Source organism: Manduca sexta, chromosome 25 (assembly GCF_014839805.1).
Source record: "Manduca sexta isolate Smith_Timp_Sample1 chromosome 25, JHU_Msex_v1.0, whole genome shotgun sequence".
NCBI lineage: Eukaryota > Metazoa > Arthropoda > Insecta > Lepidoptera > Sphingidae > Manduca > Manduca sexta.
This window is the reverse complement of record NC_051139.1, coordinates 4,249,606-4,259,669: the sequence shown is the minus strand read 5'-3', so window position 1 is coordinate 4,259,669 and position 10,064 is coordinate 4,249,606. Positions and strand designations below refer to the sequence as shown.

Below are 10,064 nucleotides of genomic sequence, written 5' to 3'. Positions count from 1 at the left end.
GTTTTCAAATCGCTTACGCTTATGTCCTTGACATCAAGTTAGTACACCAGCGTACTTTTATGAGTGGGTACTTATTATTAAATACATGTCGGTCGATTTCTTTTCGAAATGGCTTATTTAATTTAATAAAATATACTTTGCTTACAATTCCTTATATCGGAGCTTCTGAAAGCCAATATTTATCGAATTATACTTTAAGACAGTGGCATAGGGCGTATAATAAAAAAGCTATTCATAATATTTCGTTGTATTGGTCCTTTCGATTCTTTTAGATATAGTTTCCGTGGTGTAGCGGTTATCACATCTGCCTAACACGCGGAAGGCCCCCGGTTCGATCCCGGGCGGAAACATTCTTTTTTTAATAAAAAAATATCCTTTACTACTGTTTCCTTCAGCTATGCTAGTTAAACAAAACTAACTAAATAATTATTTATTAACAAAGATCTTTGTAAACATATAAATAAATCTATAAACTGATCCAAAACTTTTACACAATATTTTATCCAGATCCATACAGCTAATTCTGTGTTTACTTCTTTCAAACATGCAGACATAGCTATTGCACGTTTTCGAATTAATTTTGTATATTATATACATCATCAATTAGTTTAATACAGTTAAACTGGCTATAATATTCCTCAAACCGGAACACAACAGTGACACACTGCAGCTTGACGGCAGAAATAGACATTGCGTTGGTAACCTACCCCGGCTGAATCTCACATTTAAGAAACCTACCACCAGTAAAGATTTTAAAAAGAAATTAAATCCTCTTCATGCTACATCCACCCATTAAATTAACTGGGGGTTACATATCTATCCACACTTTATATATATTAAAAGGCTAATTGTTTTAAGCGACATTCTTTTGCAACAAAGTTTCATATACATTCAAAATCAACTCTTTTTTCTATGTTTTTTTTAACCAAGTTAAAATTATTCGAAAAATGTCGCTTACATCCTTTCAACCGTCTATATGTAACCAATAAGCAGTGCAAACAGACCGGATGGCTACACTGACCGCTCCACACTATTAAAGTTTGTCGAGAACTCTGGGCAAATATAACTTGCTGCTATCGATGGCAATCATACATTGATGACACGAGACTTCGATACATATGGATTCTATTTCCTATTACGTAGAGGACGAATTTCACTTTTTTACAATCAATTTTGTTTTTTTAAACTTTAGTATTTCAGTTGTATAAAAACAGTGAAAAGCATTACTAGATTGGCAATGTTGATAGGATCAGTGAGAAACATTTAATCGTATTTAGGACGCAAACAAGACATAACATAGAAACGTATTTTAGGAAAAAAAGCCGAAAGAAGAAGCCTTAATTTACATATATGTAGGGGCTCGGCAATAAAAAAACTTCTTCGGTAATAATTTCTTCTTTTTATTTCTGCATAAAAGCGCACACCACCGCCGCGTCGTCGTTGTTTTTTTTTTTTGAACCAGAGAGAATGAATGACTTTATGGCTATTCCGTTCAGAAATGCTATCTTTTTATTTTTTATTCTATTGTTTTTTTTTCTTTATTTTTCATTTTATTTATTCCTACATATATTTGCATTCTTTTTTGCTTTAATCATTAATTTAAATATACGTATAAAACATGTGCTAACTTCCAGAAAGTTCTATATCAAAAACGTGTACGCAAAAAAATTAACACCCAACCCCCAGTCCGTTGTCATTCGCACGCCATAACGAGGGTGTACATAATTTCGGTACTCGGACGGACGCCTCCAAACTTGACAAATCCTCTTAAATATCTCAAACATCACGAGGGGAAATTTGGCTGTAATCACATTATAGAACCCCATTTGGTAAGCATGCATGAACATAATATAGTTACTAGAGATCGTGATTTAAGTAATTATAAAACTAGAGTTATTAAAACAATTAATTGATTTTGAACTTTAAAATACAGAAGGAAGTTGATAATTTCCGCGGCTCTTAAAGTAAACTTATAACTGTAATGTAGATTGATAATTAATTAATTTATTAACAACGCAGTTACATTCTAATTGTACCGCCCCACTAATTATAAGATAGTGCTGAGTCATACTGCGAATAAACATGTTTACGATTAGACGCTTATGTTCTTTTCCCCACACACGTACGGTTCATAAACATTGTCTTACCAATGTTTCCAATAAACGATCCAAACCTTAATCTTCAATCAAATATTGTAAAAAAAATTCTTCAATACAAACTAAGCACATCGATCAAAATGTTCACAATTATAATTAAGTTGCAGATGATGTCTAGAAATGCAATTTATATCCCATCAATAATGGTCCTAATGGTGCAAGTTTGATGCGCCCAAGTTCCTTCCGTGTTAATGAATTTTATAAACTTTCTGACTGCTGTGCTAGATTTTTAATATGCCATACAGATGCTGTTAATGAAAGGAGTTTATATAGGAAAGAAACTTCTGGAATTGGAATCTTTTTATTGCAGTATGTACGGGCAAGCACGTACAAATTGTATCATCAGCATTTTACGCCGTTTGAATTGTCATAGTATCATAATATTGTCCAATCAGTTCGCATTCGGTCATCAATCATTCCGCGCGTACTCATTATCATTTTATCAAAGTATTTCAATATATCTATTTTCTATCAAAAAAGGACTTTCTCTCATTCTCACAAACAATAATATCAATTTTACTGGTGGTAGGTCTCTCATATGTTAGAGTCCGCCTGGGTCTAACCATCGCAAGCATCTTCTACCGCCAAGCAGCAGTGTGTAGTCACTGTGTTGTTCCGGTTTAATGGACATTGTAGGCCGCAGTATTGATCAAATAGATTATGTAGACGTAGTGTGGGACGCCTTACTGCTCGATGGAATGACGAGTTTAAAAAGGTGGTGGGTACCAGATGCACGTGGGTTACTCAAGACCGGGATGGTTGGCACTCACTTAGGGAGGCCTACGTTCAGCAGTGGACATAAATAGGCTGATTGATTGATCGAATAGATGGGTAATCTGATGACGATCGTCACCGTCCTTACAATATCGAAATTTTATTGCTTTTGTTGCTATTGTATTGTAGTAATATATTTGAGACCCCCATTTCAAGATTAGTGTCTACAAATTCAGTTTGCATAACAATACCTTACAATCCTTAAAATCGCAGTTCGTTTCTGTAAAATGGCACAAAAATGCTTTGACACATTTCAGTAAACATTCTAATAATTAAAAACTGAATAATTTATACTAACGCAAAGCTAAAAATACTATTTGATGAAACGCATTGGTTTCATTTTAGTTATAAATATTTAATTCGTACAAACATTTAACATTGATAATTGGATAGACAAATCGGGTTCGTCGCGTCTATTGATGATCGGACGAAAAATCATGCTATGCAATGTGGAAATTTGCATCGATCTCCATATGTTCACGTAAAATTTTTATATTTATTGTTTGCGAAACGGGCCCCGCTCGTTTAGTTGATTGGAATATTTTTTGGCTGATGCAAAATAAATTATGGCACGGGACTGTAGCAAATTTTGTTCAGCGTAGCATGGTACTTGTGATTTTTTTTATTTTTCTATACAATTTAAAACAAGCGGAACAGCGGCGATAATCTAGTTGGGAGTTGAACGGACTGCCGAGACGAATGTACGCAGGTTCAAATTTCAAAAAAAGTTCAAAAAAAGGGCACGCACCTCTGACTTTTCTAAAGTTATATGAGTATTCTTTGTAAGTTATCAGACGAAGCCAAATATTGTGAAGAAACCTGTACAACTAAGAAGTCACCTATAAGACAAATTGTGAGAAACCCTGCATACCTAAAAAGTTATATACAACAATTTTAGGGTATGTAAAGTCTGCCAATCCGCATTAAGCCTGCATGTTGAACTAAACTCTAATCCTTCTCATTAGTAGAGGAGGCCCGTGCATGAGCACGTCTCACTGTCTCTAATGATAGAGACAGTATATATTATAAGGCTAATATTATTATTATAAGAGAATAACATGATAAGCAGAATTGTTATAAACAACTGTACAGCGATTGGCGTTCACTTTTAACAAACATCCAAACATTTTCACAAACTTTCGTGTTTTTATTAGGAAGATACGCGACAGGAATTCCAAATAAAGGCTAAGCGGTAATGCAAAGTAAAAAACAACAATATTCATGTGCATTTCATTATAGGTGATGAATGATAATGGAATTACATTATACAGCAGTTTGACAGGCTTGTTTAATTAAAGCCTGATTAAAACTAGAATTTCAATTTATTGGAAAATTGATTTTAACGCCTATCTCATTAACATATTCGATTCGTTTAGACAGTTCGTCGATGGATAGCTTTGATAATAAGCCATATTGGGAAACAAATTGCTTTATAGGTTTTTTGTAATAATTCAAATATGTGTTCGACATTGTCATGACCGCGTTTGCTTTAACGGTAAAGAAAAATATCGTGAAGATATCTTCATACCTAAGAATACTCCATAAAAATTCTGAGTTTGTTTCTATGTGAAGTCTGTCAACCAGCATCGTTTGGCATTCAATCCATCTTACACATAAAAGTGTGGTTTAGATAATAAGATTTTAAATAAATCAGAATATATTTTATAGCTTTTGGATAAATATTTTCCCGAGATAAAAGGTAGCTTTGCCATTCAGGAGTAATGTAGCCTATTAATGCAAAATTTCAAAAACGGTCTCGTAGTTTTTATGCTTAGTACATTTAAAAAAAAAAAAACAAAAATTATTTAGCTTTATATATGATGTACAGATTACTTATTACACTATAATCGTAGTGCCTATACAGTCGAAACTGAATCTAAATTCACTTGTTTACGCATTATAATTAACCTCTGGCTTTTACTTGTATAATACTTCTGAAACCATACACACTAACACTACAAAACGAAACTATTATAATTGCGTTCACAAACCGTCTTCATATCGTTTGTTTGTAGTTTTTGACAATAGCAAATACGATGGTGAAACATTGTGACAAAGCGGAACTCGGCGGGCGGTCGCACCGTGTGTTACAACAAACTTTAATTAGGCAGTCTAGAACAGACGGCGAGAGGGTTAAGTGCAAGCCGATTTATTTATTATAAATCAAAGTTTATAACACTCGACTACGTATATTTTACAGTAGAATATGAATGTGGTAATATGGAAACCATAATATTTATTATTCACTGTAGTAACATTTAAAGGCAATTATGTGGAACGGAATGACAAGACAAATGACCGCCGGTACAAAACCAAAGGCACCTCTGATTTTTTAAAGTTATTTGTGTATTCTTTGTGAATTATGGCTTGCTTTAACAGTGAAGAAAAACATCGTGAGGAAATCTGCTTGTGGGTGAGTATGTGAAGTGTAGCAATTCACACCAAAGTGATGTAATAAGGCCTAATTCCTCTCAGTAGTAAAGGACGCCAGTGCCCAGCAGTGAGACAGTATATAATATAAAGCGGATATCGTATTATTATATCATATATACCTATTTGTTTAAAGAGGCTAGAAAGGCCGTATTTTGATTATTGGTTTCTATAACTCACCAGCTACAGTAAATACTTGGTTGTACAAAAATCGGCTGTATGCACCACATAAAATTTTCTAAAACCATAAAATTTCACCAGTGAAATCATTTCAAGAAGTTTCCAATATGAGCTTTGCGTAGATTTATTTAAAAATAAACTCAAAACGCGAACTCTCGTTATTCCAATTAAAATTCCGAAGCGACTTCCTCTTAATTGACGCTGGTGTCGAACCCGTGACGTCGGCAAACTTTCGTTATTTGCATGCCGCTTTCTGTCATTACAACTGCACTATGCGCGTGAGTTGATGAAGAAATGTTAATTGTTGTAACAACCACGTATTTCACCTAGTCGCTATATCTATGGCCTAAGGCGCATTCATGATTCTAGTTTGGGTGTTTGAGAACAGCTGAGATAACGTTAGGTGACGCATTCTCTCTATACTCAATCTCTATTCCTTTAAACAAGTGCGTAAAGCCGTCGTTCTTGCACCTGATCTCTCTTGTCCTGTCGGATTACCGTTTCACCGGACTATGAGAGTGAAGGAACAGAGAGTACATCTGTGTATTGCGCACATATGTTTGCACTATAATATCTCCTGCGTACTTAGCTGATCTCAGTTGCGATTAGCCGCCGTGACGGAAATTCGGTTAAGAAGGTATCATTCCATTAAATCTGAAGACACATCAATGATTACTTAGCATCAGGTGGCTCGCTTATTTGCCTACATATGCTATAAAAATGCTTTTAGTATTAGCAATTGGTGAGAATTGGCTTTGAGCTTGATCTTTGCCTTTTCTATTTAATTCTACAGTTTACTGAGCTGTACAATTCAGATCACTTTATCTAATTTGGCCTGATAGTAGAAATTGAATGTAGATAAAATATAAAAAATTAAGTGTAGTTAAGTCGCTACCAAAAGAATTGAGGGACATGAAACCCTCTAAAAGTCTGTATACAACTGTCAACGGGACAAGATGAAACATCAAGGTCAGGCTTCGCAATCAGTCTTTAAACAATATATATTTTTTCAAATCCATCATCTAAGTAATAAAATAGACTTGAATAAATAGAAACAACGCAGTCTAATCCTTGCAGGTGTTGTGAAAATACTAGACAAAAGCTACGCGACAATATACATACAGAAGACGAAACTGTGTCACACAACTTGTTAGTTTTAAATGGAATAAAGAGTTATGTTGTGTTAACAGTTTGCTGCAAACTGCGCATTCCGCGAACATGCTTTTGGACTTCCCTCTATTATACACATGTGAAAAGGCACCGCCTGTGGAAACTGTTTCAGATGAATTTAACTTCGAGTTTCCTGTTGTTGATAGTTTAGTTTAGACGACAATGATACGTATAGCTGTAGAGCTTTGAGAAGAGTTCTCAAATGCAATTCGGAGTCAGTATAATTTCTTTGATTTCCAAGTTTTTTTTTTATATTTTTTGTCAACTGTTGTTAACAGCAGCATAGTCATAGGTGTGAGGTCTAACAAAGCCCGAAGTATTAAAATATATTAACAGTTAATGTTTTTTTATAGCTCGCAGAGCTCTGAGAGGAGTACTCAAATGCAATTCGGAGTCCGTATAATTTCTTTGCTTTCTAACTTTTTTTCGTAATATTGTGTGTTAACTGTTTTAAGAGCATGATCATAGATGTGAATTCCAACAAAGCCCGACGTATTAAAATATATATCGTTATTGACGGCTAAAGTTTTTTTAAAAATTAATTTGGCCATAGCTAATGTTATCATGTGTTTATTAAACCCTATTTTCGTTGAAAACCTATGAGATAAAGGAACGAAATTAAATAAATTATTTTGTTGTAATTCTAAATCTTATTCAGACGAAGTCAAACCACCCATAATATATAATTCATAAATACACATAAAATAATCCATAAAATTTTGTTGCTGAGGTTATACATTATTTTACGATGCAGGCCGTCCCTTTAATGGATTACTACGTTTAACGAACTGCAAATATTGAAAGCGTTTCATATAAATTAAATTGCTCATTGCAATGACCTTTTTCATTGAAAAAATAGTAAATAAAATATTATCTATATATTATGTATATAAAAATGAATCCCTATTTCCCTTGGTCACGCCATCACGCGTGAACGGCTGGACCGATTTCACTATATTTTTTTTTTGTTGTGTTTGTTATAGTCAAATATACTGGATACAATATTTTATTAAAGCCCTAACATAACAAATTCAGACATCAGACATTAAGACTTTATGTATTCAAAATACGAATTAAAGCTAACTCTCACACTGACAGCATCCGATAGCATAACTTTATCAACCAAGAATTCACGAATACTTAAAATCTAAGAAATGTGAATTATTTATTTTAATACAATGAATTAACGCTTTTACACTCGTAGGTTTGTTGGCAGTGGACTTCTGAGATAGGCATCGTAGTTTCTAAATCCAACATAAGTCCTATAATAAATATCGTGTCACTTCTGGATCCGGGACTTATTTACTACTAGGAAATAAGAGGGTTTAGCTCTTAGTCCACCATCCTCGCCTATTGGGGGATAGCACGCTTCACATACATCGAAATTTTTAGCTAATATTTTATTTCTTAACTATTAGGTCTGCCTTGATGGCGTAATTGTATTACGGTACGACTGCAGTGCTGAGGTCTCGGGTTCGATCCCCGGGTCGGGTAAAGTGATATTAGGTTTTTCTACTCAGTATTAGTCCGCAATCTGGAATTTTCACCCGATATGACTATAGCCTCGCCCACTATTACATCAAGGGACGGAATACATACGACGCAAAGTGGGTGTACCAGTTGGACCTACGCCTTCGAGGATAATAAGCGTAAATGTGTGTGTACAAGTAATATTTATAGGTATATTTATTTCACCTTTTACAGATGCACCTTGTTTATTCCTGCGCCACCCTAAGTTTAACTGGTAAAAAAATGCCTCTGACATGAAGTCCGCCTATATACTTCTCTGTATATAAAGTGTTAAATAAATAATATTTATATCTTCTTAAATAGAATCTGTTACACTCCGGTGTGACTGCACTCTGGGAGCACTGGACGTCGAGTACTTGCGGAGGAAATGTCGAGTTTCGTATAGCTGACGATATTTTGCCGCCTTAATAATTTCATAACTAGCTCTCGCAGCCGCCAGCCTCGTGATTTATTACTCATTTTCCAATGCCGTATTGTGCAAATCCGTATTATGTGAAGTTGTTATTGATTTTTTATATAAAATATGATTTGTGTATAAGATTTTTTGTAGATTCTGATTTTATGATTTAGTTGCCTAGTGAATGAATCAGGAAAAATCATTTTCCTGATTTATATAAAGAGATCTATGGCTGTGCTATAACAAAAGATTTTGAAGAGGTTCGATCAAAGAAAAATACAGTATCTGAAGTTGTACAATTGAAAAATACACTATCATAGAACCAGTCTTCATTTTTACTTGCCTAATTTTACTAGCACAGTGAGTAAGTATCTATGGTTAATAGAACTGGACTAATGAATAACTTTTATAAATGTATAAAATTAAATATAATAAAAGTGTAATAGGCTGATGACTCTATATTATAAATATTGGACAGAACTAATATGACAGTTTTTACTACAGCAACAGAAGCCCAGACAACAATTTTTAGATTTGTTTTCTGTCTGTATGTTTACACGCGCTTTAGTCAAAGCTTACTGCATGGACTTGAATACAATCATCACCAATGTATTGCTAGAAGTCTAACTTAAAATTTAGGCTCAATTTTATCCCGGGAAAATATAAAGCGGGACTTTTATCCCGAAAAAACCCTTTCACGCGGGCAAAGCCGCGGTCAATGCTTGCCTCTATAAACTTATTATATACGAGTATATTTATCTTAATCTTATATAAAAAGCTTAACAAGAAACTGTCTAATATAAATAGACACGTCCCCCTGTCGCCGCAGTATGATATACGGCGCTGTACAGCAATAAATTTGGGACGCAACACCGAAGACATTATTAGAGTCAGATCGGTCCGGTTACAGGAATAGTTTCGTATAAATACCTCTCAGTAGTAGAGGAGCCCGTGCCCAGCAGTGGGACAGTATATAATACAGGGCTAATATTATTATTATTATTAAATACCTCTGGTTTAATCGTGGAAATTGATGTTATAAAATGGTTGTTCTTCTTACGTGGGACATGAGATATCGTACCTGACTGAATACACTATTATATATCTGTATATTCTCTACTCAAGGTCGTTTTTACCATGCGTTACTTAATGAAGTCACATACGTGAAAATAATACTACAATTGGTTACTCATAACGTAGATATAAAATAATAAAAAGTAAGTTTCGAACTAAATAAATATCAACAAAAAGTAATTTTCATTTTATACGCAACTAGCTTTTGATCGCGGCTTCGCCTACGTGATAAATTTTTCCGGGATAAAGGTCCCGCTTTATATTTTCCCGGCCTAATATAATAAGGACCCTATAGCACTCAGGACTAATGTAGCTTCCTATTAGCGAAAAATTTTTCTAAATTATTCAATAGT

The 10,064-nt window shown here is 34.3% G+C and overlaps 1 non-coding gene across 1 annotated transcript; it reads left to right on the top strand.

The window, feature by feature from the left end:
• The first annotated feature begins 277 nt into the window (after nt 1–277).
• Nucleotides 278–350, top strand: Trnav-aac. Its single transcript has one exon. It is a non-coding gene; the product is annotated as a tRNA-Val (tRNA).
• The last annotated feature ends 9,714 nt before the right edge of the window (nt 351–10,064 follow it).